At 34.8% G+C, this 11,252-nt stretch overlaps 1 protein-coding gene across 1 annotated transcript in view; it reads left to right on the top strand.

The window, feature by feature from the left end:
- Window positions 1–2,600: 2,600 nt before the first annotated feature.
- Window positions 2,601–11,252, top strand: part of LOC122403057 (zwei Ig domain protein zig-8) — a 218,784-nt gene continuing 210,132 nt past the window's right edge. Inside the window, exon 1 of the mRNA XM_043406337.1 lies at window positions 2,601–2,802. The gene's annotated coding sequence lies outside the window, so the exon portion shown is untranslated. The remainder of the gene's footprint in view (window positions 2,803–11,252) is intronic.

Below are 11,252 nucleotides of genomic sequence, written 5' to 3'. Positions count from 1 at the left end.
CAAAGTCAGAGACATGTTCGAAGATTTTTACTATTTTAAAAATAGTGGACGATATTTCGATTTTTACTACTATATTAACGATTAAATTATTCTATTTAGAAAATGACAAAGTCAGAGACAAGTTCGAAGATTTTTACTATTTTAAAAATAGTGGACGATATTTCGATTTTTACTACTATATTAACGATTAAATTATTCTATTTAGAAAATGACAAAGTCAGAGACATGTTCGAAGATTTTCAATATTTTAAAAATACTAGACGATATTTCGATTTTTACTACTATATTAACGATTAAATTATTCTATTCAGAAAATGACAAAGTCAGAGACATGTTCGAAGATTTTTACTATTTTAAAAATAGTGGACGATATTTCGATTTTTACTACTATATTAACGATTAAATTATTCTATTTAGAAAATGACAAAATCAGAGACATGTTCGAAAATTTTTACTATTTTAAAAATAGTGGATGATATTTTGATTTTTACTACTATATTAACGATTAAATTATTCTATTTAGAAAATGACAAAGTCAGAGACATGTTCGAAGATTTTTACTATTTCAAAAATACTAGACGATATTTTGATATCTACTATTATACAATACTTACAACTGAGCCTGCTTCATTTACTATAAATCGAAGACGTCGTATCTCAAAATATATACAGTACTCGTGTGCAATTGAAAAACTGTTGCACGGAATTTTTTAAAACAGTTTCATCACATATTTGAATGTACTGAAGTAGTATGGTTTAATTGTTTTATGAATACTTCATAATAACTGATTAATACTATCCGTATCATCAATTAAGTATTAATGATCCTCTGTAGGTAAACAGAAGATGTATAAATAGCTATGTTGACATTTCTGCCATGGCTATTGTATACAAACGTTGAATCAGTAGACTGAAATTCGAATTCTCATATAAACATTAATTTTATGAAAAGCAATGCAATAAACATATGACATATATTTCTATAAAAAATATATTTTTGTTGACCCTCTAGCGACGAAACAAACTTCTATTTAGGTTTCACTCTTTCAACTATTTCTTAAAAGCACATGCATTTGCATAAAAATCCGCAATTTAGTGATAAAAAACGCTGCCCTCGTTGGCCAGTAAAAAGTATCCCGTTTCATTTACTATAAACCAAAGACATCTCAAACTAAATACACTGCTCGAGTACGATTCCAAAACCGTTCCACGCAGTTCTTTAAAGCAGCCATCCCCCGACCAGGGTCATCGCCATCCATCAACTTGGAAACCCCCGTTGCGTGAAGATTTTCAATGGCACGGAGGTTCCGTCATCCCCGGAATGATCCGCAGGTGTGGACACGGGGAACGAATAAAACGGTTGATCCTCTTCTTCAACCTCATTGTTTCATTCCACCCCCTTTTCTCCGTCTCTCGTCTCTCGTCCCGTTTCTCGCTCCCCTCCCCCGGTCTCTTTCTCTCATCGAAAGTGGACACATGCTTGGCTCTAGTCACCGTCCCTACGAATTCCAGGGATCAATGCGTCGGTGCACCAAAACGCCTGCGCCACCCCACCACACCCACACCGTTTAGCCGAGCAGCAGCAGCAGCAGCACTATCAGCCAGCAGCAGCAACATCAGCATCAGCGACGGTGATGGTGGCGGTGTATACAACCTCCACCAACACACCCGAGACACCGGGCGTTCGCGCGAACCTGAAAGTACGTAAACCCCCGGCACGCTGGTGTCAGAGTGCTGGTGGTCGTTCCTGGTCGTGCACCGAGAACCCGGTTCCCTCCGTCGGGGGGCAAAACCCACCGTCTTTCGTCCCCCCCCCCCACACACCGTTCTCTCCCCCACTCTGGCCGGATACCCTTTTCTACCGTCGCGGCGGCGTCGGCGTCGGAGAGGGTGTGCTCCCCTCTCTCGTACGTGCGCGGCGCCCGAGCCTCGGAAATTCTGAAAGCGGTTCGCGCCTGTGCAGCACGCAGGGGTGGCGAGGGACCGAAAATCGAGGCGAAAGGAAACGTCCGCGGATCCGGCCTAAGGGTCTCTCCTAGGGCTGGTGCGTAATCGGTTCCAGCGAATTTTTCACCTTCGAACACGCCATCCACCCCACGCATCGTGTCGTCCGACCGCGTCTCTCGCGCCCCCCTGAACCTCGTCGTGGCCGTGCACGCGTAAACACGCACGCGAGTCTGATCTCGCGTACTGGTGGGATCCTGGTGTGCACAGTGAACGTACGTGTATCTCGCGAATCGTGCAACGTGCAGCTTCGGTTCAACGGGGATACCTCGACGACACCACGGACTCATTCGATCGCGGCGGTGGCGGCGGCGGTGGTGGTTTCTTCCTCGCGTGACACACTTTTGTCGCGAGAGAAGAGAAACTAAACTCTCTCTCTCTCCCCCCCTTCTGTCTCTCTTCCTCTCTTGGCAGGCTCGAGAGAGGACGTCCTGGCGGACTGGTACAAAGGCGAATATATCCTGGAGTGCGTAGCCGCAAGTGAGAGTTTACCGTGTGATCGTGTGAGAGTGCAGACGTGATCATACGTGGATCTCCCTCTCAGTGAGTTTATCAGTGATCCGCTCTAGCCAGGATATTTCCAAGACCAGGTGGATCACGGGATCATGCATCCCCGATCGCAGCCCTCCTTCGAGGGTTGAATCGCGACGATTTCGCACAGGATACCAGTGATACGTTCTCCGCGGAGTGTAACTGTGTGAGTTCGAGCAAGGAAGCCGTCTGTCCGGAGGCACCGATTTCGCCACGAGAATTGGTCCCGTCGAGGACTAACCGTGTACCACATCCCCCGCGCTCAAAGTGAGTCTTACGCTTTGATGCCTCATTTTACCTCGCCCAGTTGCTACCTCGATCGCTCTACGCTGCAACGAATCGGTTTTAAGCTTCTTTCGCAGCCTGGTCAAAGCTGCTTTTAACCGACAAAACCGCTGGATCGTGGATCATCGTCCGTGATACGGGATTTATCAACGTTTCCGCCGCGACAGTCGACGCAGCAACTTACGCGCCTTCCGAAAATGGGCAAATAACGCGTTGCAATTTCTCCGGGAGGTTTAGAAAAGTCGGATATTTTTTGAGATTATGTTAAGACGAAGGCAAGGAAATCGAGTTAGGCGATGTTAATGGGATTTTCGAGTGAGATGGGGGGAATCAAATTTATCCATTTCGCGACTGAAATTGTTGAGCTTGGGTGAAAGCTGCGTTGACTCTGCGACGAATTCGATCAACAAAGCGAAACCTTATCTCGACTGTTAACGGATGTTAATGCGTTTGTCTACACGCCTCGTAGTATTACTAAGGCTTTCGCGATTCCGCCGCTTCTTTCCACACAATTATCCGTAAACATTTCAATGGGGAAAATCTGCGCCATTATTAAGGTGAATCGTTAGAATATCGTATTATGTATGGAATAACGTTTTAGAGAAAACAGAGATAGTTTTTAGATCGATGATTATTATTTAGCTTCTTTTGGTTAAAATTGAATTTTCTGCGCATTACGGGTTTGTTCCCTGCGTCGTTCGCTGTCAATTGCAAAACGGTGAAAGAAAAGTAGGTTTTGAAATCAGTGATTACGCGCGGATTTTTTTTTTTTTGGTAACGAATGGTTACTGTGCTGAAGAAGGAATTGTAAATATATAGGGAGATTCTAGGGGCCAAAATAAGACGAAATTGAAGGATAGTAATTTGTTGATCGAGGCTTCGTTGGAAAGTTGTAGAAACATTTCTGGCCAGAAATTATGTTTTTGGTAAAGAATTTTTTTTCTCGAATGTGCGTTGGATTTCGGGGTGTATTAACCAGAAATGATTGTAATTGACCCCTGCAACCGGAAAATAATTTTTTTCAGAACGATTTGAAATTTTTGAATTTTGAAGAAAAATTTGTTCACGTTTCTGAATTTTTTTTCTCGAAAGTGCGTAGGATTTCGGGGGTATGTTTATTCACAGAAAATTATTGTAATTGACCCCTGCAATTGAAAATAATTTTTTTGGAACGATTTGGAATTTTGTTTTTTTCGCTGAAAACAGCAACTAGTCGATTGTTCTTAAAAATTCGTATTTCATTTTTAATAAACTTGAGTGACATCCTACGGAAATCTTGTTTAGTACACTTTTGTAGGTATGCATGAGCTCTGTTTCAGAAATAAATTTCAATGAAATATATTCACTATTTTAGGAGTTATGGAGGTTTGAAAAATGGACCATTTTTATGGGGTTTTTCTTACTTTACGGGACCAAGGACCAAGTTTTCAAATATTTTTAGAATCTCCATGTATTCTCCATCTAAATACGTGTAACTTGCCGTTTGAAACATTAAAATCGTCCAATACGTTCAGAAGTTATGGTATTTTAAACATATTTCAGAGAAACATTTATGGTCAGGCATTATATTTTCGGTAAGGAATTTTTTTCTCGAAAATTCGTAGGATTTCGATGGTATATCTATTTACCAAAAACGATTGTATTTGATCCTTGCAACTGAAAATAATTTTTTCAGAATGATTTGAAATATTTTAATTTCGGTGAAAAATTTCATAGCTTGTCGAATTTTGTTTAGAAAGTGGGTGGGATTTCGGGTGTATATTTATTCACCAAAAATGATTGTAATTGACCCCCGCAACCGAAAATAATTTTCCCAGAAAGGTTTGAAATTTTTAAATTTTGTTGAAAAATTTAGGCACCCCTGTCGATTTTTCTTAAAAAGTAGTTTTCGATTTTTAATAATTTTATTTGGCGACCTACAGAAACGTTGTGTAATACTTTTTTGTAGGTACCCAAGAGCTCAACCTCAGAAAAAAGTTTCATTGAAATATATTCCCTATTGTAGGAGCTATGGCTGTTTGAAAATTCGACGATTTTTATGGAGTTTTTCTCATTTTACGTGGTCAAGGAATAAATTTTCGAATATTTTTGGAATTTCTACATATTCTTCACCAAAATATGTGTTATTAGCATTTTGAATCATTAAAATCGTCCAATCCGTTCAGGAGTTATGATATTTTAATCAAATGCATCAAGTTTCAGGGTTACATTTCTAACCTTACATTATAATTTCAGTAAAGAATTTTTTTTTCGAATGTGCGTAGGATTTCGGAGCATGTGTATTAACCAAAAATGACTGTAATTGACCTCCACTATCAAAAATAATTTTTTTAGGACGATTTAAAATTTTTCAATTTTGTCGAAAAATTTGTTTACCTTTCTGAATTTTTTTTCTCGAAAGTGGGTAGGATTTCTAGGATATGTGTATTGACCAAAAATTATTGTAATTGATCCCTGTAACCAAAAATAATTTTTTTAGAATGATTTGAAATTTTGTTTTTTCAATGAAAACATCTCTTGTTGATTTTTCTTAAAAATTTGTATTTCATTTTTAACAAACTTGTTTGACGTCCTACGAAAATCTTGTTTAGTACTTTTCTGTAGGTATCTATGAACTCTATTTCACAAAAAAATTTCATTGTAGTGCACTCACTATTGTAGAAGTTATGATCGTTTGAAAATTGGACCAATTGTATGGTGTTTTTCGCATTTTATTTGGTTAAGAAACAACTGTTTGAATATTTTTCGAATTTTTACATATACTTCACTAAAATACGTGTCGTTTGCCTTTCGAAACATTAAAATCCTTCAATCCGTTCAAAAGTTATGATATTTTAAACATTTGCATGAAATTTCCGAGGAATATTTCTGGCCATACATTATATTCTCGATTAGGAATTTTTTTCTCGAAAGTGCGTAGGAATTCGGGGATATGTCTATTCACCAAATATAATTGTAATTCACTCCCGCAGCCGAAAATAATATATCCGTGAATTATTTGAAATTTTTTAATTTAATTTTTTAATAACTTTTTAACGAAGCCTCAATCAACAAATTGATATTCTTGATTTTCGTCTTATTTTGGCCTCTAGAATCCCCCATTAAAATTTTTCCCAGTGGTGGCCGTGCACCCTGTATATACAAAGGGGTACAATAAACCTAAACCTACAATAAATCTTCTAACTAGGACTACAATTTAAACTAATGGCTCAACATAGAGCTCGCGTAATCTTAACGTTAAATAATGTTCATCACACTTAATGCTACTTACAAGATAGTTCTAAGAATAGTTACTCGTACCGGGAACAAGATTTAAATATTCTGTATAGAAAAATGGCACCAAAAAAAAACTACATAAATCGATTACGCGCGAATGTGTCGACCGCGAACAGCTCCAGGCGAAAAACTCGTTAACACGATTTCCAAAATGTAATTAATATCTAATCTCGTGAAGGGGTAAAACCCCACTATAAAAACCTGAAATAAAGCGTTTTTGTGCGATTTTTTGTTGAATAAATAGAAAAGTAAGAGGATAATAATATTCAAGAATGTCTCCAGCGTTGTAATTTTACAGTATTCTTCAACAAATATTTTTTTTTTTAACACTTCGCTCCATGGTAAATAACATTCTTGAATATTACTATCCTCTCACTTTTCCAACCATCCAAAAAAAAAATTCTTCATTTCAGATTTTTATAGTAATCTTGCCACTTAAAAATAGCGATAAATATTTTTATAATTGTTTAAAATTAAACACCGACGGTCGAATCGACTTCTCCGCCGCGACGAGTTCGATTCGATGCACAAAGAGAAAACGTACGAGTTAACTACATATCATTTTCTAAATGCAAATCCCGCGAATCGTCGAGTATGCATTCGCGATTCAGCTTGCTAGACACAGCGCGTTCATCGAATTTGTCGCCACGTTGACTTTCGTCGCCGAGGTTATTCAACAATTCGTTATTTATGCAAACTCCGTTGGATATTCAGGAGATCGGACAAAAAGAATTCCGGCTAAATACAATGGCACGCATTGGGAAGATTTATGTATCGTTCCAGGGGATTCGTGCCCCAGGAAGCGTACCCGTCTATTCGCCCATTTAATTTAATCCCCCGCCATTTGTTACACGGAAATTGAATTTCCCTATTTTTGGGTCAACTATTTATGACCTGTAGTTATCTATCTGTCACTTTAAACGAAACAGTAACGAATGTTCGGTCTGAGAAAATATCTATTGGATAATATGATCGATATTGCAAGGGTTAGTATAAAATTTAGGAGGAAGCTGAACTCGTCACAACATAGGAAGAACAATAAAACAAGGATTAACTAAACCATACACAACAGCCAAAGACCAAGCAGTCGGTGCTGTTCCAAAATTAATAAAAGCTGAACTCGTAATTTGAGGAAATGGAAGCTAGATTTGTATGATTTTCTTTTATTCTAGTCTATTACTAGTATTTTTTCTATTATTTCCGTCTAATATAGCTAAACATATACTAGCAATTTTTGTATTATTTTCCGCTAATCTAACATAACAAATACTAGCAATTTTTGTATTATTTTCCTCTAATCTAACTCAACAAACACTAGTAATTTTTGTATTATTTCCCTCTAATCTAACATAATAAATACTAGCAACTTTTGTATTATTTTCCTCTAATCTATCCTAATACTAGCAATTTTTTGTATTATTTTCGTCTATTCTAGTCTAACACCAGCAATTTTTGTACTATTTTCCTCTAATCTAACTCAACAAACACTAGTAATTTTTGTATTATTTCCCTCTAATCTAACATAATAAATACTAGCAATTTTTGTATTATTTTCCTCTAATCTATCCTAATACTAGCAATTTTTTGTATTATTTCCTTCTATTCTAGTCTAATACTAGCAATTTTTGTATTATTTCCCTCTAATCTAACATAACAAACACTAGCAATTTCTGTATTATTTTCCTCTAATCTAACCTAACAAACACTAGTAATTTTTGTATTATTTCCCTCTAATCTAACATAATAAATACTAGCAATTTTTGTATTATTTTCCTCTAATCTATCCTAATACTAGCAATTTTTTGTATTATTTCCTTCTATTCTAGTCTAATACTAGCAATTTTTGTATTATTTCCCTCTAATCTAACATAACAAACACTAGCAATTTCTGTATTATTTTCCTCTAATCTAACCTAACAAACACTAGTAATATTTGTATTATTTCCCTCTAATCTAACATAATAAATACTAGCAATTTTTGTTTTATTTTCCTTTAATCTATCCTAATACTAGTAATTTTTTGTATTATTTCCTTCTATTCTAGTCTAATACTAGAAATTTTTCTATTATTTCCCCCTAATCTAGCCTATCAAATACTAGCAATTTTTGTAATAATTTCTTTCTATTTCCACATAAGACTGGCAACATATGTATTATAATATTTCCTTCTAATCTAACATAACAAATACTAGCAATTTTTGTAATATTTCCTTCTATTCTAGCCTAATACTAGCAATTTTTATATTATTTTCCTCTAATCTGTCTTAATACTAGCAATGTTTTGTATTATTTCCTTCTATTCTAGTCTAATACTAACAATTTTTGTATTATTTCCTCTTATTGTAGCCTAATACTAGCTATTTCTGTAATAATTTCTTTCTATTCCATCATAATACTAGCAATATTTGTGTTATAATATTACCTTCTAATATAACGTAACAAATACTAGCAATATTGTCTGTTATAATATTTCCCTCTAATATAACATAACAAATACTAGCAATTTGTGTACTATTTCCATCTATTCTAGCCTAATACCAGCAATTTTTCTATTATTTCCGTCTAATCTAGCCTGACAAATACCAGCGATTTTTGTATTAATTCCTTCTATTCTAGCCTAATACTAGCACTTTTTGTATTATTTTCCTCTAATCTAGCCTAATACTAGGAATTTTTGTACTATTTCCTCCTATTCTAGCCTAATACTAGCAATTTTGTTTTATTCCCCTCTAATCTAGCTTAACAAATACTAGTATTTTTTGGATTATTTCCCTCTAATCTATACTTACACTAGCAATTTTTGTATTATTTCCCTCTAATCTAGTCTAATATCTAGTAGCAATTCTGGTATTATTTCCCCCTAATCTAGCTTAACATATACTAGTAATTTTTGGATTATTTCCCTCTAATCTATCCTTACACTAGCAATTTTTGTATTATTTCCATCTAATCTAGTCTAACAAATACTAGCAATTCTGGTATTATTTCCCTCTAACCTAGCCTATCAAATACCAGCAATATTTGTGTTGTAATATTACCTTCTAATATAACATAACAAATACCAGCAATTTTTGTATTATTTCCTTCTATCCTAGCCTAATACTAGCAATTTTTGTAATAATTTCTTTCTCTTCCAACATAATACTAGCAATATTTGTATTATAATATTTCCCTCTAATCTAGCATAACAAATACTAGCAATTTTTATAATATTTCCTTCTATTCTGGCCTAATACTAGCAATTTTTATATTATTTTCCTCTAATCTGTCTTAATACTAGCAATGTTTTGTATTATTTCCTTCTATTCTAGTCTAATACTAACAATTTTTGTATTATTTCCTCTTATTGTAGCCTAATACTAGCTATTTCTGTAATAATTTCTTTCTATTCCATCATAATACTAGCAATATTTGTGTTATAATATTACCTTCTAATATAACGTAACAAATACTAGCAATATTGTCTGTTATAATATTTCCCTCTAATCTATATTTACACTAGCAATTTTTGTATTATTTCCCACTGATCTATTCTATCAACTACTAGCAATTTTTGTAATAATTTCTTTCTATTCCAACATAATACAGGCAATATTTGTATTAGAATATTTCCCTGTAATCTAACATAACAAATACTAGCAATTTTTCTATTATTTCCCTCTAATTTAGCCTATCAAATACCAGCAATTTGTTTATTATTTTCTTCTATTCTAGCCTAATACTAGCAATTCTTGTATTATTTTCCTCTAATCTAGCCTAACAAATACTAGCAATTTTTGTATTATTTCCCTTTTCTAGCCTATCAAATACTAACAATTTTTGTAATATTTTCTTTCTATTCCAACATAATACTAGGAATATTTGTATTATTTCTCTTTAATCTAGCTTAACAAATACCAGTAGTTGTTGTATTATTTCCCTCTAATCTAGCCTAACAAATACCAGCAATTTGTCTATTATTTTCTTCTATTCTAGCCTAACAAATACCAGCAATTTTTGTATTATGTCCCTCTATTCTAGCCTAACAAATACCAGCAATTTTTGTATTATTTTCCTCTAATCTAACTTAACAAACACTAGCAATTTTTGTATTATTTTCCTCTAATCTAACCTAACAAACACTAGTAATTTTTATATTATTCCACTTTAATCTAGCCTAATAAATAGTAACAATTTTTCTTAAGGGGGGCTGAGATCTGAACGTGAATCAGAAATTTTTATACGGAAACCACACCTGCCGCTGATTTTATCTGCATACAAATAAAAAATTACCTCATCTTCTCCAGTTAACAGGTTAAACAAATTTAAAACATACAAATTTCGTTTCGAGTTTCCTTTTAAAAGTGAATTTTTTAGTTTCCTAGCTAGAAACTGTGTCACCCGAATTCAAGCGACTTTTATACTGAAATTAATAGAAAAAGTCACAGAAAATAAATCTGAATTTTTGTGTGCATTAGGTGATCCAATAATCGTTTCGTGAAACAAATTTGATATTTCGAAAACGTTCAGTGGTTCACAATTTACTATCTACTTTTTTAGTTGACAATTTTTTCGATCGAAAGAAGATTCAATTTGTTGCTCCGTCGAGTGTTGTATAAATGTAGTTCCACTGTATCACATTTTCCATATTTTGTCCCTCTGAGCTGTGATTCAGTGATTCTTTCCTACAAAATCTCGTTCTTTATTTTTGGTTGAGAATTTTTTGCATCGAAAGGAAAACATTCAATTTGTTGGCTCTGTCGAGTGTTTTATAAATGTAGTTCCTCTGTATCACATTTTCCATATTTTGTCCCTCTGAGCTGTGATTCAGTGATTCTTTCCTACAAAGCATCGTTCCTATCTTTTTGGTTGACAATTTTTTGCATCAAGGGGATAATATTCAATTTGTTGTTCTGTCGAGTGTTGTATAAATGTAGTGTTGGATGGCCAATAGGCCAAACATCGATACGTGATCGTCTGTTAGTCACAAGATTCGTTAGCCACTAGGTCTAAGGATCCTCCTCCTCTACTATTGCTAAGCCATATACAGAGAGTTCGACCATTCCTGAAAAAATTATAATGGGGGATTCTAGAGGCCAAAATAAGACGAAAATCAAGAATACCAATTTGTTGATGGAGGCTTCGTTAGATAGTTATTAACGCTTAAAGTTGCGCCT

Source organism: Colletes gigas, unplaced genomic scaffold (assembly GCF_013123115.1).
Source record: "Colletes gigas isolate AHSC1104 unplaced genomic scaffold, ASM1312311v1 Colletes_gigas_Sc00043, whole genome shotgun sequence".
Classification (NCBI taxonomy): domain Eukaryota; kingdom Metazoa; phylum Arthropoda; class Insecta; order Hymenoptera; family Colletidae; genus Colletes; species Colletes gigas.
The sequence above is the reverse complement of the archived record's forward strand: the minus strand, read 5'-3'. Positions and strand labels throughout refer to the sequence as shown.